We start from the raw sequence: 13,927 nt of genomic DNA, 5'->3' as shown, positions 1-13,927 counted from the left end.
TATCAGTGACATAATATGGCCTTTCAATGACAATAATATAATTTATTATAATTATTTCTAGGACAATACAGTATGAGTCAAAAAGTTTGGACACGCCTTAAATTCAGTGTTTTTTTCATTATTTTAAAATGTTCTGCATTGTAGATTAATACATCATCCAAACTATGAATTAATTAAGTAAAGTATTAAGTAGAGAAAAAATACTTTAATAAGAAATTAAGATGTTTTCAATACTGAACAACAAACACAAATGTTGCCTGGGTTGAAGTTTGGTATACTGATTTATTCATAGTATTTTATAAAGCACTGTCAAATCGAATTACACCTCTTTTATTATGTTACTGCTTTAAATAGCTTCTAAGGGTTAAATCTGTCTGTATAACACTGATGATACTGTTAAACTGTTAATACTGGTGTAAATACTGGTTATTACAGGTTTTAGAGGCCTAATTACAGGCCTAAACTATTTGAGCCGTTATTGAAATCAAATAAAAAAAATAAAAAAAAATAAAAGGTGAATAAAAAAACATTATTACATAAAATAATTAGAAATGTACAGTTTAGCTTTGTAATCATGATCCTGCAGGTTATACATCATGTAAGACGTGTTATGTTGCAGTGTCTCGTCACTGATTAACACTTGACACTTGTTTGGGTTGTAGTGAATGTTGTTTTTTATTTGGAATCATTGAATAATTTTTTTCCTGGAAGCCGAGTGCCATTCTACTGAACTCACTGCCCCCTTAACAGGAAGTGTTGCATTTCTGTCACATGCCTTGTGTTTTTTTTTTTCTTTTCTTTTCTTTTCTTTTCCCATTTCTTCCCTTTTTTTATTTTGAAAGCGAAGGATCTGCTGTTCTCAGATGTTCTCAGATGTCATTAGCGTCTCCTGAGCTCATTAAGGACTGGCGAAGGGAAGCGCAGCTGTTAAAATGCGTCTGACACCACGGCATCCAATTAGCATCTTCCGCAGTTCTGGAGACGGCGAATGGCGCGAGCGGCGGAAGGTGTGAATGCGCATGAGCGTCCCGTTGTTTCTGACGTACGTGCTCGTCTCCGCCCGGGGAGGCAGATGTGTATATCTGACCGTGCTGTATATATATCTCATGTAGTGTCTTGAATATGGATGTGAGGGGCAGATTATGCAGTACATAAATACTAAGATATCAGTTATCCAGCGCTGGCCTTGCTGTGTCGTTCTTTTTTTCCATTATAAAAAAACTGCATCGTAAAATATGATTTTATATGATGTGATCATATGAAATACCCTGCATGTCTGGCCAAAAAAAAGAGAAAAGGTCACACACTCTAATATTTAATCGGACCATCTTTAAGCTTTGATTGCAGCACTATGCATTCATTGTATCATTCTTTCAATAAGCTTCTGCAACATCACAAGATTTATTTATTTTTTCACCAAGATCTTGTAGCAGCATTGATGATGGTAGAGTCTGACCACTGCACAAAGCCTCTCTTCTCCATCCAGCACATCCCAAAGATTCTCAGTCAATCAATCAATCAATCAATCAACCTTTATCCTGACTCGGATGTACATTGAAGGCAACCCTCATTTTCAATGTAGCCGAGCATTTACAAAAACAGGGATTGACATGATAGAGAAAATAATAGCTAAATTTAATTATTTTAAAATAACATATATTAATAAAAATATAAAAATAGATAAAAAATAGATAAAATGAATGGTTCTAATAAAGTGTGGTTTAATTGATAAAAAAAATTAAGATAAAAAAATAAGACTAAAACAACAAAAATAAGTTAGAATTAGCTAAAACTAACTTTTACATAATACAATAAAAATACAAACAAATAAATTAACTAAATAAAAGCAATAATAAAAATAATAGTAATAATAATAAAAGAAAATCAAAATAACTTAAAAACCAATTAAAATAAAAATAGAATTGGAATAAAATAGAAATAAATTAAAATAATTATTGTAATAAAGTATGGTTTAATTGATAAAAAAAATAAAGATCAAAAGAAAATAGGACTAATACAACAAAAATGAGTTAAAATGAGCTAAAACTAACTTTTACATAATACAATCAAAACGAATAGATAAATTAACTAAATAAAAGCAATAATAATAATTATAAAAATAATTGTAATAATAATAATAAAAGAAAATCAAAATAAGTTAAAAGCAATTAGAATAAAATAGAATTAGAATTAATTCTAAATAAATAATTTTTTTATTGTAATAAAGTGTGGTTTAATTGATAAAAAAATAAGATCAAAAGAAAATAAGACTAATACAACAAAAATTAGTTAAAATGAGCTAAAACTAACTTTTACATAATACTATAAAAATACAAATAAATAAATTAACTAAATAATAGCAATAATAATAAAAATACTAATAATAATAATAAAAGAAAATCAAAATAAGTTAAAAAGCAATAATACAAAACTATTAAAAATAATGTTAATGATAAAAATAAGGAAACACATTTTTAAAAAAGAAGAAAAAAAACTAAAATAATAATTAAAATAAAAAAATAAAAGTTAAAAATAAATAAGACTAAGTAAAACAGGTACAGGCTGTCTGAAGGTGGTTGGATATTAAATGTTTAAAATGATTTAGTGACACCAGTGAGCTGAGTTGAGGGTTGCTGAACCTAGACCTGCAGACCAACTGTAGCATCAACCCCACATCATTTACTAACTTAAATCCAGGTGGATTTGATGATGAGTTGATTTCACTTATTAGAATTTGGGAAGTCAATATATCACTTGATTTCAATTATGTTTACTTAAAGGAGAAATCCGGTGTGAAATAGACTTGGGTTGTAGTGAAACAAGATGATTTCAAGTTTTGGTTGAATAGCCCTCCTTCACTCACTTCCAGCATTCTGTAATACGGTTTTTTAACTGATGCTCCCAAAGTCCTTTACACAAAACTTCTCTCATATAGAGATAAAGAGATCTCACCAGCTCTATTCTGACCAGTTTTAGTCTTTTTTCAGAATGAGTAATTTAAGGGCTCTGTCACTTTTAGGCAAATAAGCTTGTTTGTGCTAAATGGCAAAACATGAACAAGCTAGTTCATGTTTACTACTGATATATTTCCAAAATTTCCCCTCGGGGATCAATAAAGTATCTATCTATCTATCTATCTATCTATCTATCTATCTATCTATCTATCTATCTATGTTTACTTAAAGGAGAAATACGCTGTGAAATAGACTTGGGTTGTAGTTAAATAAGTTTTTGTTGAATAGCTCACCTCCATTCACTCCCAGCATTCTGTAATACAGTTCTTTTAACTGATTACAACAGCCTTACAATGCTGTTGTAGTGAGAGGGGCATATATAGAGTTACCCATGTAAAAAAAAATCTCATTTTTTTCACCTTTAGCAAACTCAAAGTAGCTCCACACTACATGGTAGAATTCTGAGGGCCATGACATTTAAAAATACAGTAGTTTTCATTTTGCAATCTGCTTCACTATCCTACCTATGAGTTTGTGCTCGCCAATCCACTTATTGTCACTTAGGACGTTTTCACACCAGCAATCAGCACCGAGATCTGCTAGTACAGGTGGTCTCGGTCCGGTCCCAAGCTAACTCTGGAGTGGTTCGCTTGGGGTGAGAACATGATCCAGTCTCGCAGATATTGCTGATTACCACAGCTATGAACAAACGCTGTCTCTGCTGCTCCATGCTGTTTAGACGCAAGGTCCATGTACTACATGTGCATCTGCGCTGCACATTCCATTAAAAACACTGTGTTTAAAAGCACAGCTGCAAATTTTCAGTGTTCTGTGTTAAAGCAGCTTCACACTGCACATATATATATATGACTGGAACACATAATAATCTTCTCACTATATTTATTTTCTCGCTCCTGCATCACACAGCTCTGACCAATCAGAGGAGAGAATGTGCTCATGTGGTTTATTGGTGAGCATTTTGGTGCGTTTAGGTTTAATATGCCTGTGTGAAACCAAACCAAACAGAGGGAGAAACGCTCCAAATAAACATTTAAACTCATCAACTGATCCGGATCATAGAAACCTAAAAACTACAGGTGTGAAAACGCCCTTAATTTCAAGACGGCGGTGCTCAGAGATTACACACTGATGGTGAGTTACCTTCGGGGGACAAACCTAGTATGCAAGTAAATGACAACAGGAACCAATAGGAAGGATGCATAAGTAAAATTAAACAGTTTAAACTTATTGGAGCACCAGTAGCATCACAAATAATCACTAAGAAAATCACCACTGTCTAAAATCAAAGTTACAGGTGCATTAGATAGATAGATAGATAGATAGATAGATAGATAGATAGATAGATAGATAGATAGATAGATAGATAGATAGATAGATAGATAGATAGATAGATAGATAGATAGATAGATAGATTGCCAAGACATATGTCTTCAGAAATTAAACGTTGATCCCATCCATCTACACCCACTATCAGACCTCACAAGATAACACCTCACAAAAGATGTGGGCGTTCCCAAGCCAATCTCTGAGGTAACACCTCAAGATCAATTTGCACACTGATGTTCTATAATAAGAAAGTTTTACCACATTTGGAACCAATTATACTTTTAAATTAAATTGGGTCCATGTTTGAAATCCCCTAATTCACACAAAGGAAGGTAATGTATGTTCCAATACTTTCTTCAATCCAACACATACAAAGACACAAAGGTTTTGTGGAAAATCTTAAAGAGAACATAATATACATCTTTTTACACATGTTAAAATAGGTCTATGGTCTCTACAAAACATGTTTATGTTCCAGTTCTTTACACAAAAAATTACCCACATAAAGAGAGAGAGAGAGAGAGATATCACCAGCTCTGTTCTTACCAGTTTCAGTCCTTTTCGGAATGAGCCGTTTAAGGGCTCTGTCACTTTTATGCAAATAAGCTTGTTTGTGCTAAATGGTGAAACATGAACAAGTTAGTTAATGTTTAACTGTAATAAAAGCACAAAACACATTATTGAAGCACTTACTCTACATCTCTCTCATCTGCAGACCTGCAATGGACAGTAGTTACAGATCCCTGCCTCAGAAGAAGTCTGCTGGCTAATCCTGCTGTGTACTGTCTTGTCAGTCAACAGATCTAACTGATCTAGAGTGTATAGGGCTCTGTTGGGAGTTAACAGTTGTGACGGTCCCAATAAGGAAGCATCCAAACAGCTTATTAAAGCATATGATCCCCTGACATTAAACTCTTTCAGCTGATATACGAAATAAACGGATAGATGGATTTGTTTTTGGTGCTTGGAAGGCAAAAAAGTTTTTTTTAAATAATATTTCCCCCTTAATGCCATCCCTAAACACAAGATTTCATTACTTTAGTACAATGAAAACAGTTTGAACTTCTCAGATCACCCATAAGCATCACAAATTACTTTAACTTGCATTCAAATTTACTTTCCTCATTGAAATAGCATATTTTTTTATGCTAAAGGGTTTAATGATTGGACCCATAGAATATGTTCAGTCTTGCATAAAAAAAACTGAATGTGAGCTGCACTTCCATCCTCACATCACTAGAGGACACCAGATACTCAGAAAAAAAAATATTAGTGAGCACAGGCTTTCTTCCCTAGAGCTGGAGGCCTCAGGCTCAGAACAATAGGACCACGTTTCCAGCTATTGCCTTCCAAAGCGTTCTCACCATTCATTTAATTGTGTCTTTTATCTGTTTTCCATGGTGACACAACCATGTTCTCTTCTACACTGTAAACCCATACGTTGTTTGAACTCAAATGATTTAAGTTTCTAAACAATACTCAACTATTATTTTGAGTTAGTTGAACATTTGTGGGCACATATATTCATTTAAACTGAGATCTGTGAGTTGAACCAACTTATAATAACTAACTTTAGTCTGTTTTGCCATTAACAGCTTCTTTTGCATTGGCTTTTGTTACAATCTATTTGCATACTGGGTGTGTCCAACAGTTTCTGACTAATACTCACCATCAGTGTGTAGTGATTCCCCCTGGGCTACCTTAGAAATAAATCAACTTCCCCTTTAGTTGTAATAACTAATAACTTCATTACTCATTACTTAAAAAAAAATCAGCAAACCGACTGCTTTAAAAAAGTTAAGTAAACACAACTTATCCGGTCTTATCAACTTCCCCTTTAGTTGTAATAACTTGATGTTCTAAGTTATGCTAACTTAAAATTTCTTTATCCATTACTTAACTTTTTTAAGGCAACCGGTTTCCTCAAATTTTTAAGTAAATTCAACTTATTTGGGCTCACAGTGTATAGTAAATGTTTAAGGTACATTTCCATAGCAAACACAGCATGAATCTTAATATGAACTAGTAACAAAGCTCTGCCTTTTGTTGACCTAAGGTTACCATAATCCTAGGTGACCCTAGATGATCTCTTATTTCATCTAATTTTCTAATGCCTTTTGTTGACCTACAGTTAGCATGTGTGGCGCAGTGGATAACACCACTACCTCATTGCGTGGGAGACTGTAGTTCAATTCCCAGCTTGGATGATTGGGGTAATTACCCAAATGACTCATTAGGACTCCCCTTATCACTAGGAAAAAAATCTTTTTTTGGGGGGTGTGAAAAAATCATATATTTTTTTTTTGCCATATCGCCCAGCTCTACACCCCTGTGTTCTTTTAAAGGCCAAACCCAAGGACTACTACAGACTCTTTAGTCTGAAGGTGGAAGATCAGTCTGTGACCCAGACCCAGTCTGTGAGCTCTGCACTTCCTAAGAGCTGAAGCTGAAATTGACAGCAGTGATGTTCGAGCTGCAGACCCTCACTGAGCGAGGAGAGCTCTTCATAAATTAGCTGGAGGTCTTGCTGAGAGATCTCAGTGGTGTGATGTGGAGATTTCTCTCATCAGCCTGTGTCTCTTCCTTCCCGTCTTCACAACATCGAGGAGTGACTGATTACAGCAGCAGATACTGAATCATGGGAAATTTCTGACTGCACTTAAATAAAAACAGTATAGAAACACAATACAAATGTAGCATGTGTTCTGTACATTCATTTAAATAGTAATATGCACTGTATAATAAAGCAGTATGGGCACCAAGACAGTAATATGCATGCTTGAAAAGTTGCATGCCTCATTTTTGCAGGTACAGTAAATTAGAATGTAGTACAACCTCATAGCAAACACACTGCATTAAAATAGCATTCATCCAGGATAACACAACAGTGCTAGCCACTTAGCAACACCATAGTGACCACTTAGCAGCACCATAGCAACTAGTTAGTAACATATTAGCAACCACTTTGCATTAAAATAGCCAACACCCGGGAAACTTCCCAGCAACACCATAGCAGCCACCTAGTATAGCATGACAGCCACACTGTCACAGCAACTGCCTGTCATCGCCTAGTAACACCATAGCAAACACCTGTGACACAACAGCAATCACATAGGAACAACTTAGCTACTACCTTTCCTTCACAGTGCAGTAGTGCATTCACTATGTTAATGTGAACACAAAACAGCAGCATTACAGCAACTACTCAGTAGCACCTTAGCAACCACCTAGCACCAAAATTATCATAGCTTACTGTCTGGAAGAAAGATCACCTTAATTAATTATAATTATAATTCAATCTTAATTACTATCAAGCCTTGAAAAAGTGATATCCAGCTGAGATTTTTACTGAACAGGGCATTCACGGTGAACCTTAATATGAATGAATGTTAAAGCTGTCCTGATGTTGACCTCAGGTCAACATTAAACTAGGAGGCCAAAGGTGATCTAGAGTGAATTTTCCTAGCATAAACTTTTCACAACATAAACTTTAATATAATGAGGGACAAAATACTGCCATATGATGATCTAAGGTCACCATGAAAATAGGTGACCTCAGATGACTTTTAAGCAACTTTCCATAGCAACCACCACATGAACCTTATTATGGTCCAGTGACACAGCTATGCCTTATGATGACCTAAGGTCAACATTAGACATTTCGTAATGTTCCCTAATCACTTTCCCTAACACTATCAACATAAATTGTGAAAAAGTGAGAAAGCTCCGCCATATGTTGACCTGCAGTTAGCATGATCATAGGAGACCCTAGATGACCTCAGGCAATCTTTAGGTGACTTTTCCTATTTTGATCACATTCTTTGAGGCCTAAACATATCTCTTCTATTTTTTTTTTACTTTGAGGTAAATTTCAATAGCAACCACAACATAAACCTTAATATGAACAAGTGAAAAACGCTCTGCCTTATGTTTAGCTAAGGTCACCATGATATTAGGTGACCCTAGGTGACCTCAGGTGATCTTTAGGTGACTTCTCCTATTTTGAACGCACTTTCTTTGGCCTAAACAGACCTCCGTCTACTTTTCTAACGTTTAGGTAAATTTCCATAGCAACCACAACATGAATCTTAATATGAAAGAGTGACAAAGCTCTGACTTTTGTTGATTTAAGGTTAGCTTGATCCTAGAAGACCCTAGATGACCTCAGGTGATCTTTAGGTGAGTTTTCCTATTTGAACACAGTCTTTAAGGCCTTAACAGACCTCCATCTAATTTTCTAAGTTTTATGTAAATGTCCAAAGCATCCATGACTAGGACCTTAATATTAAAAAGGGACAAAGCACTGCCTTTTGTTGACCTAAGATTAGCATGATATTAGAAGACCCTAGATGACCTCAGATGATCTTTAGGTGACTTTTCCTATTTTGAACGCACTCTTTAAGGCCTAAACAGACCTCCGTCTAATTTTTTGAGAATCTCTGGGCTGCACAGATTGTTAAAGCCATTAGCAGTGATCAGAAAAACACAGAACTGGACTCGTTTCTTGGGTATTAGATCGGACCCTAGATGACCTCAGGTGATCTTTAGGTGAATTTTCCTATTTTGAACACACTCTTTGAGGCCTATATAGACTCCGTCTAATTTTCTGATGCCTTTTGTTGACCTACGTTAGCATGATCCTAGGAGACCCTAGATGACCTCAGGTGATCTTTCGGTGACTTTTCCTTTTTTGAACGCACTCTTTAAGGCCTATACAGACCTCCGTCTAATTTTCCAATATTTAGGTAAATGTTCATAGCAACACAAAATAAACCTTAATATGAACAAGTAACAAAGCTCTGCCTTATGATGACCTAAGGTTAACATGAAATTAGGTGACACCAGATGATCTCAGGTGATCTTTAGGTGAATTGTCCTATTTTGAACACACTCTTTGTGGCCTACACAGACTTCTGTCTAACTTTTTGATGCCTTTTGTTGACCTAAGATTAGCATGATCCTAGAAGACCCTAGATGACCTCAGGTGATCTTTAGGTGACTTTTCCTATTTTGAACATACTCTTTAAGGCCTATACAGACTCCGTCTAATTTTCTGAGCATGCCTGGGCTGCACAGATTGTTGAAGTCATTAGCAGCGACCAGAAAAACACAGAACTGGACTCGTTTCTTGGGTTTTAGATCGGAGTACCTGACCTAACATTATGCCAGGCGGACCATCGCTCAGCAGACATGTGCCCGAGGTACTTTGGGCATCATCTCGCACAGGCTTGTGGGCATCTGCTTTAGACACTTCGGCCGTGATCTCATTCCCTGGCAGAGCTACACACACACACACACACACACACACACAAAAAAAACAAAGTCAACTCTTAAATAACCATGTGCCGTCTGTGACATAACCACGCTCTGTCCAATCATCGCTGCCACGTTCATGCCTTTCTCTGAGTCTGATTAGCATAAGCTGAATTGAATGGGTTGGATCTCAGCCAATCGGAGCTGACGGAAATAATTCACCAATTCACTAATTCACATCTGAAGTCCTCGTACCGCTGGATCTGGATCTGGATCAGGATAATCAGACCTTCATGGCACACGCAAGACAAACGCAGACGCATGCGATGCAAGATAAATGCCACGCAACTTGCAACGCAAGTTCAGGGGAGATAGTGACGTTCATCAAAGCCGAAGACGAAGATGAAAGAGATGAGCTCCGTCTCCAGCTTTGTTCTTAAAAAAGAAGCTCCGTTGCCGTGGGTGACGGGTACAAACACTGAGCTTCTTTGAACGGCAGCAAATTCTCTGTAGCAAAATCTAGTAAAAGAGCAATTCTGCTAAGTGACATCTGTTGGTACGGGACAGCTGACAGGACCTTCTGATCATGGCATCGTTTCCAAGATTGTGTAAGATGGCATGATGGACTATAAGTCTTTATGCATTCTCTTTTGGGGACACGTCAGGACTGCAGACAGGCTGTGTGATAAACTCTCAGCATAAACCTAGGGTGTGGCCAGCAACAGCTTGTTTACATAACCGGCAGAATCACCAAACCTTTTCCAACAGGACAATGCTCGTCTACATACTGCTGCAGTCTCAAAAGCTGGTCTTGAAGATACAGATCTTATGCCATGGCCAGCAGCATTGGTTAAACTGTTCCAACAGGACAATGCACGTCCTCAAACTGCTGCCGTTTCAAGAGCTTGTCTTGAAGATACAGATACTTTACCCTGGCCAGCAGCATTGGTTAAACTGTTCCAACAGGGCGATGCTTGTCCAGACTCTTCTGTCTTTTTAAGAGCTTGCCTTAAAGACATCTCCAGACCTATGCCTGGTTGAAAACATGTGAGAAGCTTCTATTGGATGTGCTATGAACACCCCTGACACCCCTACTTACATTGGTTACTTTCTAGCATCATGGAGGCCATGGAGGACGTTGGTTCCTCACATCTGCAGAAGCGTTTGGAAACGAGCTTGAAATTGACTGAATTGCTCAGACTAAGAAAGAGAAGGACCTCCTGTTTGACTAAACCGTCCAGCAGTTAGCTAAACTTGGCGTGACTTCCTCTAGCTGAGATTCTGAGTGGTCCATTATTTGAAGGAGTACAATGAGCGGTGGGCTGCTAACAGCTCGGCTTGATGGACGGAGTGTCAGGTTCCATGATGTTTCTACCATTTGGAGTCACGAAGCGTTGCAACATTTTCAGCGCTCTTCAGACACTTCTTTGACCTGGGGTTACCCTTGTCGAACATCTTCTACGTAATCCCGCAGCTGGGGAGGGTTCCTACTCTGTGGAAAACTTCATGCCTGTTCCCTGTTCCCAAGAAACCTCATCTCAGTGAGCTCAACAACTTCAGGCATGTAGCTTTGACCTCCCACATTATGAAGACCATGGAACCACTGCTTCTCCTTGAACCCTCTCCAGTTTGCCTATCGGGAGAAGATTGGTGTTGGGGATGCCATCATCTACCAGCTCCACCGAACCTATTCTCATCTGGACATGGGGAGTATGCTAACTGTAGTGCTTTAATATCACCCAGCCCCCACTTCTCAGAGACAAGCTGTTGAAGTTGCATGTGGATCCTCACCTGGTGTCCTGGATCTCACCTGCAGACCAGACTATGTGAGGTTGACTGACGGTACATCTGAGACTGTGGTCAGCAGCACTGGAGTGTCAGAGTATGAGAGCCCTCAAATGGCTCATTATGAAAGGAACTGGAACTGCAAGAATAGAGCTGGTAAGAGCCTAATCTTTATGTAAGAGTGATTTTGGGCTTCATGCAGAACTTCATGAACATGTTTTGTACAGTATAGACCATAGACCTTCTCTAACTTGTGTAAAAAGAGGTATAATATATCAAACAATTTTAATTAAAGCCAGTCTGAGCCAATCCACAGTCGCTCTACTTTATCAGAGCTTCATGCCACTTCGCTCAGGTCTGCTGCACCATATCTGTATTCCATTCACATCCTGAGGACTCGCTGCTAATGTGAATTCCGAGGCACCAAACCATAACATGAGCCAAAAACAACAAACCGCCATTCCTCTCTCAGCTCTAATGAACATCTGCTGAAACACTGTGCTGATGGGCTTTTGCTGCTGAGGAAATAAAATACTTTAAGCCTTTATTTTTTGCTTTTTACCTAATCTTGAAAGATAGGGTTCCTGATTTGTGCATCCATCACTTCTTCCCAATTCCCCTAAAGTTATAAGGTGTGTTTTAGTCTGAACTGCTTTTTGAATAAGTTAAAATATCATAAAATAAGACAATATTGCTTTTTTCAATACAGCATTGATCCTTAAACACCGTATAATTACTTAAATCTGGCTTTAGTATCAGCTGCCGGCGCTCAGAGGGAGCACAATTGGCCCTGCTCCCTCCAGGTGGGTAGATGGCGCTCGCCCCCCATCACAGGGGGCACGAGGCATCTGTGAGCAGATGTATTGGAACCTAGACGCTGTGCTTTCCTCCGAGCGCGTTAGCTGCTCAGGCAACGATTCATTAGCAGCAGCTCTAAAAAAGGGATGACTGACTTCACACGTCACATGTCGGAGGAGGCGTGTGCTCGTGATGGGGACGCACAAAGGGGTGGGACAATTGCATAGCCAAATTGGGAGAAAATGGGGAGAAAATAAAGAAATTAATTATATATTTAAAAAATGGCTTTATTAAAGATTGGTGTCAGAAGTGGTTCATTTAGTGTTGTGTTTAATGTAACGTGATTTTTATTAAAAAGACATATTTAAAGACCTTGACACTGATTGGTCAGCTATCAGAGAGACCAATCAGGATGCTCTCTATGTCACACTCTTTCAACGTCTGTCACTTGCTCTGTCTCATTAGCTGTAATCACTATGTGAAACACTCCCGGTACTTGTCGGAGAGGTGGGATGTCTGAATTTTGGGTTATTTTAAACCTGACAAACACAATGCTAGGAATAAAAACGCAAAGTCAAATGGAGGTCAGTCTTCCTGGAACACCAGAGATGAAGAATGGAGGATGAGAGAAGCTGACAGACTCTTTTATCAGCGCTAAATATGTGTGTGGGCTTATTTTGTGTCAAACAGGGAGAGAGCTGAAGCTGCCTGGCTCAATCTGCAGCCTGTCGCTAATGAATAAGCTCATTCCAGCTCTGTCTCCTGCTAATTTTCAACATGGAAGGAATCACATGGAATCACATCCCTGGCCAGATGACTCCCTGAGACCTGTCACTGCTCATTACATCACAGTCTCAGGCATAGAGCAGCGATTTTACAGATTAATTAGCTAATGTAGAGAGAGCACACCTTCCACCAAAAACGACTGTCTGTCTGTCTGTGTGTTTTTATCTGTCATTCTTTCTTTATGAGCCGCCTACAGTTTATGTTGCTGTTTGCAGTTATCAAATAGCTTCAGCTTCTGTCTTATAAATATTGTCTATTTTTGGTATAAATGTAACGCTGTGTGGAAGGACGGAGGAGAACAGCATATGCACATGCAAGTAATATTTATTAAAGAATAGAAAACAAACAAACAATAAACCAAACAGGAACTTGAAGTAAAAACTGAATACAAACAGAACAGAAACGCAGCCGTGACAGACGTAAAAATGCACAAGAACCGACAACTAACACTAAAGACAAAGGAGCTTAAACACACACACAAGGCGGGAAAGGGAACAGGTAACACCTGGGGACTGAATAATGAGGGGCGGAGCTACAAATGAACACAGGTGAGTGGAAAATCACTAGGGAAGAAATGCAGAGGAGCCGGGTCACGTTGGGATAACACACAGACATGAGAACAGACAGAAAACAGGGTAAAGACGTGACAATAAATCTGTTTTTATAGAAACATTCTCAAACTTTTACAACTTGCAGCTCATTTAGTCCAATAAAAAACGCAAAGAGACGCACAGAAACATAAACCATTTTACATCTATATAAATGTAGCACAATAATCAATGCAATATTAATGGTAAGAAGATCATTGTGAAAGATCCTGGTTTTATTATTATTATTATTGTTATTATTAGTATTACTAATTATAATAATAAGAATAATAAGAATAATAATATACATTTCTTAAAAGTGTATGTTTATATTATTCTTGTCATCATATATATTTACTTATATGATTTTGATTAAAAAGACTCTTATTAAAAAGATTCTTATTTTCTCTTAAAATG

General features: G+C 37.7%; 1 protein-coding gene across 1 annotated transcript in view; it reads right to left on the bottom strand.

The window, feature by feature from the left end:
• hecw1b (HECT, C2 and WW domain containing E3 ubiquitin protein ligase 1b) overlaps positions 1-13,927 on the bottom strand; it is a 295,654-nt gene that overhangs the window by 91,149 nt on the left and 190,578 nt on the right. The window lies entirely within an intron of this gene.

Source organism: Astyanax mexicanus, chromosome 4 (genome assembly GCF_023375975.1).
Source record: "Astyanax mexicanus isolate ESR-SI-001 chromosome 4, AstMex3_surface, whole genome shotgun sequence".
In the NCBI taxonomy this organism is placed as follows: Eukaryota; Metazoa; Chordata; class Actinopteri; order Characiformes; family Acestrorhamphidae; genus Astyanax; species Astyanax mexicanus.
The sequence above is the reverse complement of the archived record's forward strand: the minus strand, read 5'-3'. Positions and strand labels throughout refer to the sequence as shown.